Source organism: Pteropus vampyrus, unplaced genomic scaffold (genome assembly GCF_000151845.1).
Source record: "Pteropus vampyrus isolate Shadow unplaced genomic scaffold, Pvam_2.0 Scaffold25, whole genome shotgun sequence".
Taxonomy (NCBI): Eukaryota; Metazoa; Chordata; class Mammalia; order Chiroptera; family Pteropodidae; genus Pteropus; species Pteropus vampyrus.
The window spans coordinates 9,426,719-9,439,164 of NW_011888806.1; the positions used below are offsets into that span (position 1 = coordinate 9,426,719).

At 38.8% G+C, this 12,446-nt stretch overlaps 1 non-coding gene across 1 annotated transcript; it reads left to right on the forward strand.

The window, feature by feature from the left end:
• Nucleotides 1–10,369: 10,369 nt before the first annotated feature.
• On the forward strand, nucleotides 10,370–10,488 carry LOC111737368. The gene has a single exon (XR_002779420.1). It is a non-coding gene; the product is annotated as a 5S ribosomal RNA (ribosomal RNA).
• The last annotated feature ends 1,958 nt before the right edge of the window (nucleotides 10,489–12,446 follow it).

Here is a 12,446-nt window from a genome sequence, read left to right on the forward strand (position 1 = left end):
GAAAACTACATGATATCATTTATGTATGGGATATAAACCTAAAAGCAACAAAGGAACAGGACAAACAGAGACTCATGGACATGGACTATAGACTAGTGGTTACCAGAGGGTAAGGAGTTGGGGAAGAGGGGGAACGTAGATGGAATAAACGCACAATATAATATACAGATGTTAAATTATAATGTACACCTGAAAATTATATAATTGTATTAACCAATGTTACCCCAATAAACTTAAAAAAAAAAAGGGACATTATAAGCTTAAACGATGAGAAGAGATTTGCTATAGCAAGATAGTAATGAACATTTAGCATACAAAAGGACAAATTGAGACAACAATGACTAAAAAGGGGAGGATTCAAAGATCCAAATTCACAAAGGCGAGTGGAGATAAGGCACGCACAGAAGAAAATGGACCACTATGTATATATAACTATCCTCTACATTTTCATAATGGTAACCACACACCAAAGATTCAGAACTGAAGTATATAACATAAGACGAGAAGAACCAAGGGAAAACCGATATAACCCAACAACAACAACAACAACAACAACAACAACAACAAATACCAGACACACAAGGACAAGGAAGCAATGGAAACACCGAGCTACAAAAAAGCAAAAGATAAAATGGTTTGGGGAAAACCTCATATTTTAATAATCACCCAAAATGTAAATGGACTGAACTCACCAATAAAAGAGCAGAGAGTTGCAGATTGGATCAAAAAACAAAACCCAACCATATTCTGTCTCCAAGAGACACATCTCAGTTCCAAAGATAAATATAGACTCATAGTGAAAGGGTGGAAAAAGGTATTTCAAGCAAATGGCATTCAGAGAAAAGGGAGAGTAGAGATACTAATATCAGATGAAATAGACTTCAATATAAAAAAAGGATACTGAGGGATCAAGTGGGAAGATGGTGAACTAAGTAAAAGCAGGTTCATCTCCTCCCAGGACTGCACTGAAATTACAACCAAATTATAAAATAATCAATGTGGAGAATCACGTGAAGCCCAGTTGATTATAACACCTACATTTGATAATATAAAGGAGCCAAATCGAAGCCAGTAGAAGGGGCAAAGTCCTGAATCAGGCTGGACCCACACTGGTGGGTAGTAGAGGATCACTGGGAGGGAAAACGAGGCTGCAGAGGCTTTCCTAAAGAAGAGGGGAGTCCTGGTCTCATCTGGGGGCTCCCCAGCCCAGGGTCCCAGCCCAGGGAAGAGGAGATTCCAATAACTGACTGTAGAAACCAGAGAGGATTTTGGCTGTCTGGATGAGACGGAAGGCAACTGAGTCTCTAGATGTCCCTTTGAAGGACCTGCGCAAAGGTTTTCTGACCTGCGGACACTCACCCAGGACATCAGTGGTGAGTCTGAGGCTCGCGCGAAATTCATTCAGAAAAAGTCTCCATTACCTGGAGTCAGAAAGAGGGCTGGAAAGGCAGCCGCCATTGTGTCTTAGTCCGGCCTCGCTACAGGGTAACCTACAGACCACGCCAGCTTGACTATGCAGATCCATCCCACAGAGCCATTAGGAAGCGCTGGTCCGAGGGGATCAGCCTGCCCCACCTAACCTAGACTGCCGGGGGCAGTTTGTTATGGTTGGCTGCCAAGTCCTGATCCAAATGATTCAGAGTGAAGTATGCACAGTGGGGCAGCCATTGTTGTGAGCAGTGTTTCTTATCCCAGCAACAGCAGCCAGCACTGTGAGCCCCATTTAAGAAATAGGGTCAAGCAGATGGCTGCTGCCAACATGAACTTGGGCAGATATCAGGGACCTGTGGGCCAGTCCCAGACCACAGCTGGTCTTGCTGTGATCTGGGTCGTCTGCGGGAACTCACAACTGTTACCAAATTTGCAGAAATACCGAGGCTGTACTGATCTGACTGCCATTGTCTCTCTGAGACTCTGCCCCACCCAACTTGCAGTCTGAGACTCTGCCCCACCCAACTTGCAGGCTGCTGATCTTGGATGGCGCCAAGCTCAGCTCCAAGTGATTCAGAGCTAAGTGTTCACAGCAGGGCACCCATAGTTGTGAGTGGCCTTTCCAATCCCAGCAAAAGCAGCCAGCCTTGTAAGGTACATTTCCATTCCCAGAAGCTGACCAGTTCTGTGAGCTGCACTTCATTGGTAGGGTTAGGCAGATCGCTGCTGCCAACACGAACTTGGGTGGATATCAGGGACCTGTGGGCCAGTCTCAGATAGCAGCTGGTCTTGCTGTGACCTGGGTCTTCTGCGGGAACTCACAACAGTCACCAAATTTGCAGCAAGACTGAGGATGTATTGATCTGATTGCCATTGCCTCTCTGACACCCCACCCCACCCTATCCACAAATTACCCCAGGTGGCCCATTGACAGTGAATTGACACAGCCCTGCCCTTCCCCTCCCTTGATCCCCTAATCCTACAGGCAACAAACTTTGGCTGACACAGGGTCATCACTGCATGGAAATCAATGGCAGGCAGACTTTTGCTGCCTGTAAGAGCTGCAATATTGTATCCGGGGAGCACAGGGGTCTGTGGGACTGCTCCTGATGGCAGCTGACCTCACTGTGATCTGGCTCTACAGCAGGAACGCCCAGGCACAGAAGTTGCAGCAAAACTGAGGCTGTATTGGCTGAACGGACCTTGTCACCTTGAGATCCCATTTCTCCCAAGACACAAAGTGCAGGCAGTTTTTTGTGCTCTGTGTGGCTTTGAGATTGAGCAGTTAGCACAGGCAACAGACCGTGGCTAGCGCAGTGAGCACAGTTCGAAGAAAACAGTTGTGGACAGACCACTGCTATTGTGACAGCCTGCTGAAATGTGAAAAGGTTAAAGGATAATTAAAACCTGAAACTGAACAAAGGAAGTCTATACCTTAGGCCTAGTTTCTGGAACCCCTAATCGCATTCTGTTAATCATGAAACTTGTAACAATGAGCTCATACGCTAACTGCCAATTTTAGCCTGTGTAACCCTGCTTGCTTGCGTGGCATGAAAAATAATCAATTGTATATAAGCTGAAAATTACTGTTTGGCCATCGCCCATGAGAATACTGGCCATTGCCCATGGGAACATAGGCGATCACCCATAGGAACATAACATTCTAACAACAAGCTTTCTGCTTCTGCACTTCCCGCTTGCACACCCCGACCTATAGGTTGACAGGTAGTGAATAAAAGAAAAATAGACCGTTGTGTTTAAGATAGAATGAAGAATGGGATTTAGGGCTTAAAAACCTTGTATCTTGGCATTTCGGGGCTGCTCCTTTGTATAGGACAGCTGCCGGCTAATAAACAGCCTTTGAGAGCATACTTGGTTTGGTCTTTTCTATACAGGCCACAACACTATCTGTACGAGCTACAATATCTCTTAAGGGGAATGCAGGGGTTTGTATTGGCCTGATGGGCCTCAACTCCCTGAGTTCCTGACCCATCTGGTACACAAAGTGCCCACTGTACATTGATAGGCAGCTGCCCCTGCTCTGGGGTAGTGCATTTAGGCCCAGGGTGGGCAGCAGTTGACCTTGCTACAAGTGGAAACTTATACAGCGAGCCACAGAGACAGCATGGACACGTAAACTGACACTAGTGGCAGGGGGGAATTTACTCACTAGACCCAGGAGACCCCCAGGATCCCTGCACCACTCCACATGCATATCACCCAGAGGTCCATCCAGTTTTAGAGACTTACAGGCAGCTGATAGGCAGTATCAGGCCTCGAGGAGCACTGGGCCCTCTGCTAAACTGCCATAGGTCAGGAACAGGGGATAACTGAGAGCTGCATACAGCGCTGTCTCTTCCACTTACCTATAGATCTGGCATAGGCAACAACCATCAGTGGATCGCTTTGTAGTTCTCATCGGATAGCTCTGAGCAATCAAAAGCAGCAGCTGACCTTGGCCTATGTGGGAGCCCCTCCCAAGGGGCTGCAAAATCAACACATCTGGAGGCTGGCACCAGACCACAACAGAGCAACTCCTGACTGGTTCCAGTAGGGATACATACAAAGGGTGGTTGCAACAAGTACACAAACCTGCTAGAGCAAATCCCACTCAGTGGCGTCAGCCCACACACAACAACTCATCCTGAGGGTGCAGCCAATTCCCACAATTAGCCTGAACGTTAGTCCCACTCACTGATCTACTAACAACAATAAAGGCTTGGTGACAACAGAAGATCACACACAAGCCACACAAAGGTCATCTCCAGAGCTCCTGGCACAAGAGATCAGGGAGAGTGCACTACTGGATCACACAGGACACCTTCCACATTAGGCCATCTGGCTAAGGCTGAGAGATGAAATAAATATTCCTGACACATAGACAAGAACACAGAGAGGCTAATAAATGAGAAAACGAAGAAACATGCCACAAATGAAACAAGAGAAAACTCCAGAAAATAAGTTAAATTAAATGGAGGTAAGCAACCTACCAGAGTCAGAGTTCAAAATAATGGTTATAAGGATGCTCAATGGACTTATGGAGAGAACGAAAGAGCACAATGAGAGCATAACAAAGGACATAGAAACCATAAAAAAGAACCAAACAGATATGAGGAATACGATAACGGAAATGAAAAATATACTAGAAGGATTCGACAGTAGATTGGACAAAGCAGAAGATCAAATCGATGAATTGGAAGACAAGGTAGCTGAAGACACCCAATCAGAACAATAAAAAGAAAAAAGAATTTTAGAAAGTGAAGAGAGTTTAAGATACCTCTGAGACAACATAAAGCGTAAAAATATCCGAATCATAGAAGTACCTGAAGAGGAAGAGAGAGATCAAGGGATTGAGACTTTATTTGAAGAAATAATGACAGAAAACTTCCCTAACCTGGCAAAGGAATTAGACATACAAGTTCAGGAAGCACAAAGAGTTCCAAACAAGAGGAATTCAAGCAGATCTACACCAAGACATATCATAATTAAAATGCCAAATGTCAAAGACAAAGAAAGAATCTTAAAAGCAACAAGAAAAAGGAAGTTGGTTACTTACTAGGGTACCCCCCATAAGAATGTTTGCTGACTTTTCAATGGAAATTTTGCAGGCCAGAAGGGAATGGCAAGAAATATTCAAAGTTATGAAAAACAAGAATCTACAACCACGGATACTCTACACAGCAAGGCTTTAGATTAAAATGGAAGGTAAGATAAAGAGCTTCCTCTACAGAAAAAAAGCTTAAAGAATTCATCACTAACAAGCCAGCATTACAAGGAATGTTAAAGGGTCTTCTGTAAAAGGAGAAGGGGCAAAAAAGAAAAGAGAAATAAAAAATATAAATAATAAAATGGCAGTAACAATGTACCCATCAGTAAACACTTCAAATGTAAATAGATTAAATGCTCCAATCAAAAAACATAGGGTAACCGAATGGATAGGAAACAAGACCCATGCGTATACTGTCTACAAGTGACCCACTTCAGATCAAACGACAATCACAGACTGAAAGTAAAGGGATGGAAAAAGATATTTCATGCAAACGGAAATGAAAAAAAAAGCCGGGTTAGCAATACTTACATCAGATAAAATGGAGTTTAAAACAAAGGCTATAATAAGAGATAAAAAAGAGCATTACATAATAATAAAGGGATTGATAAATCAAGAGGACATAACCCTAGTAAACATATACGCACCCAACATAGGAGCACCTAAAAACATAAAGCAACTATTGACTGACATAAAAGGAGAGATTAATAGTAATACACTCATAATAGGAGACTTTAACACCCAATTGACACCAATGGACAGATCTTCCAGGCAAAGAATCAACAAGGAAACAATGGGCCTAAAAGATACACTAGGACAAATGTACTTAATAGATATTTTCAGAGCGTTTTATCCCAAAGTGGCAAAATATACATCCTTCTCAAGTACACATGGAACATTTTCAAGGAAAGACCATATGTTAGGACACAAATTAAATCTCAATAAATTTAAAGACTGAAATCATATCAACAGTCTGCTCTGATCACAATGGTATGAAACTAGAAATCAACTACAAGAAGAAAACTGGAAAATACACAAACATGTAGAGGCTAAATAACATGCTACTAAACAATGAATGGGTTATTAATGAGATCAAGGAAGAAATCAAAAGATACCTAGAGACAAATGAAAATGAAAATACAATAACTCCAAATTTATGAGACACAACAAAAGCAGTCCTAAGGGAAATTCATAGCAATAGCAATACAGGCCTACCTCAAGAAATAAGAAAAAGCTCAAATAAACAATCTAACCTTACAATCAAAAGAACTGGAAAAAGAACAGCAAACGAAGCCAAAAGTGAATAAAAGGAAGAAAATAATAAAGATCAGAGCAGAAATAAATGAAATGGAGGCTAGAAAAACAATACAAAAGATTAATGAAACCAACAGCTGGTTCTTTGAAAGGATAAACAAAATCGACAGATCCTTAGCCAGACTCATCAAAGAAAAAAGAGAGAGGACTCAAATAAATAAAATCAGAAATGAAAGAGGAGAAATAACCATGGACTCCACAGAACTACAATGGATCATAAGAAAATACTATGAGCAATTATACACAAACAAATTGGACAATCTGGAAGAAATGGACACATTCCTAGAAACATACAATCTCCCAAGACTGAGTCAAGAAGAAACAGAAAATCTGAACCGACCGATTACCACTAATGAAATCGAATCGGTAATCAAAAACCTCCCCAAAAACAAAAGTCCTGGACCAGATGACTTCATAGGTGAATTCTACCAAATATTCAAAGAAGAATTATCACCTATTCTTCTCAAACTATTCCAAAAAATTCAAGAAGAGGGAAGGCTCCCTAACTCCTTTTATGAGGCCACCATTACCTTGATTCCAAAACTAGGCAAAGACATTATAAAAAAAGAAAACTATAGGCCGATATCTCTTATGAACATTGATGCAAAAATCCTCAACAAAATATTAGGAAACCGAATGCAGCAATACATTAAAAATATCATATGCCATGATCAAGTTGGATTTATTCCTGGGATGCAAGGTTGGTTCAATATCCACAAATCAATTAATGTGATACACCACATTAACAAATTGAAAGATTAAAACCATATGATTACATCAATAGATGCAGAAAAAGTGTTCAACAAAATCCAGCATCCATTTATGATAAAAACTCTCAGCAAAGTGGGAATAAAGGGAACATGCCTCAACGTAATAAAGGCCATATATGACAAACCTACAGCCAACATCATACTCAATGGGGAAAGGCTAAAAGCATTTTCCCTAAGATCAGGAACAAGACAAGGATGCCCACTTTCACCGCTCCTCTCCAACATTGTATTGGAAGTCTTAACCGCAGCAATAAGACAAGAAAGAGAAATAAAAGGCATCTGAATTGGAAAGGAAGAAGTAAAACTCTCTTATTTGCCAATGATATCGATACTATATAGAGAGAACTCTAAAGATTCCACCAAAAAAACTATTAGAACTGATCAATGAATTCAGTAAAGCAGCAGTTTATAAAATAAATATTCAGATGTCAGTGGCATTTTTATACACCAATGATGACCATTCAGAAAGAAAAATTAAGAAAACAATCCCATTTACAAGTGCTTCGAAAACTATAAAATGCCTAAGAATCAAATTAACAAAGAAGGTAGACCTGTTTTCAGAAAATTATAAGTCATTGAAAAAAGAAATTGAAGAAGATACATATAAATGGAAGCACATACCCTGTTCATGGGTAGGAAAAATCAACATTGTTAAAATGGCCATAGTACCCAAAGCAATCTATAGATTCAATGCAATCTCTATCAAAATACCAATGGCATTTTTCAGAGGGCTAGAACAAACAATCCTAAAATTTATATGGAGTCATAAAAAACCCGAATAGCTATGGCAATCTTGATTTCAAACTATATTACAAGGCTACAGTAATCAAAACAGCATGATACTGGCATGAAAACAGATACATTGATCAATGGAACAGAATAGAGAGCCCAGAAATATTACCACACCTATACACTCACTTAATATATGACAAAGGAGGTAAGAATATACAATGGAGTAAAGACAGTCTCTTCAATAAATGATGTTGGGAAAATTGGACAGATATATGCAAAAAAAAGAAGCTGGACCATTTTCTTACACCGTATATAAGAATAGACTCAAAATGGATTAAAGATTTAAATGTAAAACCTGAAAGCATAAAACTTAGAAGAAAACATAGGCAGTAAACTCTCTGTTATTACTAACAGGAATTTATTTTCCGATATATCTCTTCAGGCAAAGAAAACAAAAGAAAAAAATCAATAATGGGACTATATCAAACTAAAAAGTTTTTGTACAGCAAAGGAAACCATCAACAAAACAAAAAGACAACTGACTGAGAGAAGATATGCGCTAATGATACATCTAATAAGGGGTTAATATCCAAAATTTGTAAGGAACTTATACAACTCAACAACAAAAATACAAACAATTCAATTAAAAAAATGGGCAGAAGACTTGAACAGATACTTCTCCAAAGAGGAAATACAGATGGTTAACAGACATGAAAAGATGCTCAATCATCAGAGAAATGCAAATTAAAACCACAATGAGATATCACCTCACTCCTGTCAGGATGGCTATCATCAATAAATCAAAAAACAACAAGTGTTGGTGAGGATGCGGAGAAAAGGGAACCCTCATACATTATTGATGGGATTGCAAATTGGTACAGCCACTATGGAAAACAGTATGGAAGTTTCTCAAAAAATTTAAAATGGATATACCTTTTGACCCAGCAATTGCACTTCTGAGAATTTATCCAAAGAAAACCAAAACAATAATTTGTAAAGATCTATGCACTCCAATATTCATGGCAGGACAATTTACAATAGCCAAGATATGGAAGCAACCTAAATGCCCAAAAACAGATGATTGGATGAAGAAATTATGGTTCATATATACAATAAAAAAAAAATGAAATCCTACCATTTACAACGACATTAGTGGACCTAGAGGTTATTATGCTGAGTGAAATAAGTCAGACAGAGAAAGATAGATACCATATGATTTCACTTATATGTGGAATCTAAGGAACAAAAGGAACAAACTAATCAAAAACAGACTCACAAATATAGTGAACAATTCGGTGACAGACAGAGGGTTAGGGGTTTGGGAGGCTAGGAGAATGGGGTAAAGTGTTAAAGAAGTACAAATTAGAAGTTGATAGTTGGGCACGGGGAGTGTGGCAGAAGGAATGCAGTTAGCATTAATATGATGGCTAAGTGGTGGGCCAGGGGAGGAAGAGAGCAATTAGGGGTATTGTTTTTTATGAACATTATAAATCTCTAACCAACGTACTGTATACTTGAAACTAATTTAAATAATTTTTTTTAAAAAAGATACTGAGGGACACTTCATAATGATAAAGGGAATCACGCACCAAGAAGACATAACACTTATTAATATCTATGCTCCCAATCAAGGAGCCCTGAAGTATATAAAGCAATTGCTAACATAACTAAAAAGAGAAACAGACCAAAAGACTATTGTAGTAGGGGACCTAACTACCCCACCGTCAGATATAGACAGATCACCCAAACAGAAAATTGATTAAAAAAATAACATCTTTAAATGACACATTAGAACAACTGGACATAATTGGCATTTACAGAGCCTTTCATCCAAAAACAGCTACTTATAGATTCTTCTCTATTACACATGGAACATTCTCAGGAATCAACCACATACTGGGACACAGAGGTAACCTCAACAAATATAAGAGAGTTGAAATCATACCACCATATTTTCTGATCATAATGTTTTGAAACTAGAGATCAACTGCAGAAAGAAATCAGGAAGAACCACAACTACATGGAGATTAAACAACATGCTACTGTAGAATGACTGGGTCAGAGAAAAAATAAAAAGAGAGATCAAGAGATACATAGAAACGAATGACAACGATAGTACAACATATCAAAACTTTAGGGACACGGCAAAAGCAGTCATAAGAGAAAAGTTCACATTATTACAGGCCTATCTCCAAAAACAAGAACAAGCCCAAATAAACAACCTAATGCTTCATCTTAAAAAACTAGAAAAGGAAGAAATAATGAAGCCTAAAAGAGAGCCAAAAACATACAGTAGAGAAAGAAAAGCCTCTTTAATAAATGGTGCTGGGAAAACTGGAAAGCCACCTGCAAAAGAATGAAACTAGACTGTTGTCTATCACTACACACCAAAATTAACTCAAAATGGATTAAGGACCTGAATATAAGACATGAAAGAATAAATTGCATAGAAGAAAACATAGGAACTAAAGTCAAGGACCTTGGACTTAAAGATTTTATGAATTTGACCTCAAAGGCAAAGGAAGTAAAAGCAAAAATAAATGAATGAGACTATATCAAACTAAAAAGCTTCTGCATCTATGGCCATGCCAGCCTGAACGCACCCGATCCCATCTGATCTCAGAAGCTAAGCAGGGTCGGGCCTGTTTAGTACTTGGATGGGAGACCACCTGGGAATATCGGGTGCTGTAGGCCTAAAAAGTAAAATAAAATAAATAAAAAGCTTCTGCACAGCAAAAGAAACTATCAACAAGGTAAAGAGACAACCATCCGAATGGGAAAGTATATTTGCAAGCAACACTTCTGACAAGGGCCTAATATCCAAAATAAACAAAGAACTCATACAACTCAATAACAATGAAAAAACAAACAATCCAGTCAAAAAATGGGCAGAGGACCTGAACAGACACTTCTCCCAAGAAGATATATAAATAGCCAACAAACATGTGAAAAGATGCTCAATATCACTAGCTATTAGGGAAAAATCACAATAAGATACATCTCACACCTATTAGAATAGCTGTTATCAACAAGACAAGTAATAACAAACGTTGGAGAAGATGTGGAGAAAAAGTAACCCTCATACACTACTGGTGGGACTGCAAATTGATACAGCCACTATGGAAAACAGTATGAAGTTTCCTCAAAAAACTAAGAATTGATCTACTATATAATCCAGCAATCCCTCTACTGGATATTTATCCCAAAGATTTAAAAAATCATATCCATAAAGATATTTGTACAATGATGTTCACAGCAGCATTATTCACTTTGACTAGGACATGGAAGCAACCAAAGTGCCCCACAACAGATGATTGGATAAAGAAGCTGTGGTACATATATACAATGGACTATTACTCAGCCATAAGAAGAGATGAAATATTGCCATTTGCGACATGGATGGACTTCGAGATAATCACGCTAAGTGAAATAAGCTAGACAGAAAAAGTTGAAAATCACATGATATCACTTATATGTGGGATATAAACCTAAAAGCAACAAAGGAACAGGACAGAGACTCATGGACATGGACTATAGACTAGTGGTTACCAGAGGGTAGGGGTTGGGGGCTGATGTAAATGGGCTAAAAGGGGTCAAATATGTGGTGATAGAAGAAATCTAACTATAGGAGCCAAACACACAATGCAGTATAGATATGCCTTACTGTTAAATTGTATACCTGAAATTTACTGGATTTCGTTAACCAATGTCACAATAAATAAATAAATAAATAGATAGATAGATAGATAGATAGATAGATAGATAGATAGATAGATAGATGATAGATATCGAATACCAAATAAATAAATAATTAAACCACATATGTTCATATTTCACTGCCTCCATTTAAACTTCACTGCAAACCTGCGTGCCGAATGATGTAGTCGAGTACTCTTTTTTTTTTTTTTTTTTATAAATACACACATAGTTAAAACTTAAAGTAGCAATTATACTCCCTCCAATGCAATATGGTATAACCTTTGTCAGGGTGTGTCAACCTCGGTACTACTGACATTTGGGGCTGGATAAGTCTTTCAGCAGCATCCCTGTTCTTTACCCACTAGATGCCAGTAGCATGCCTGAGTTGTGACAACCAAAAATGTCTCTAGACATGATAAAATGTCCCCTGTGGGGCAAAAGTACCCCTGGTTGTGAACGACTCAGTTGTCTGGTTTTAACATAGCTGGTTTAAGTTAAGAGTTGGGCTCTGCAATCAGACTTCCCGAGTTGGAATCCTTATTTTACCTCTTACCAACGATGTGACTTTTGACAAGTTACTTAACTTCGTATACATCAGTTTCTTCATCTGTATAATGCAAATTTTAATAATATCTCCCTCAAATATTCCTTGTGAGGATTAAGTAGTTGATATGTAAAGGCTCTAAATCAGTCTATGCATATGGTAAGTGCTTCATAAATTTAAACTATTACTATTATTACTGTCACACCACTTTTTTTATTGTAGTAATATATACATAACATAAAGTCTACTATTTTAACCATTTTTTAAATGTACAATTCATTGTCATTAAGTAAAATCACATTGCTGTGCAATTCTCACTAACATCCATTTCCTTAACTTTTTCATCATCCCACATTGAAACTCCAGACTTCTTAAAAAGCAACTCCTGCTTCTCCTCCCCCACCAACCC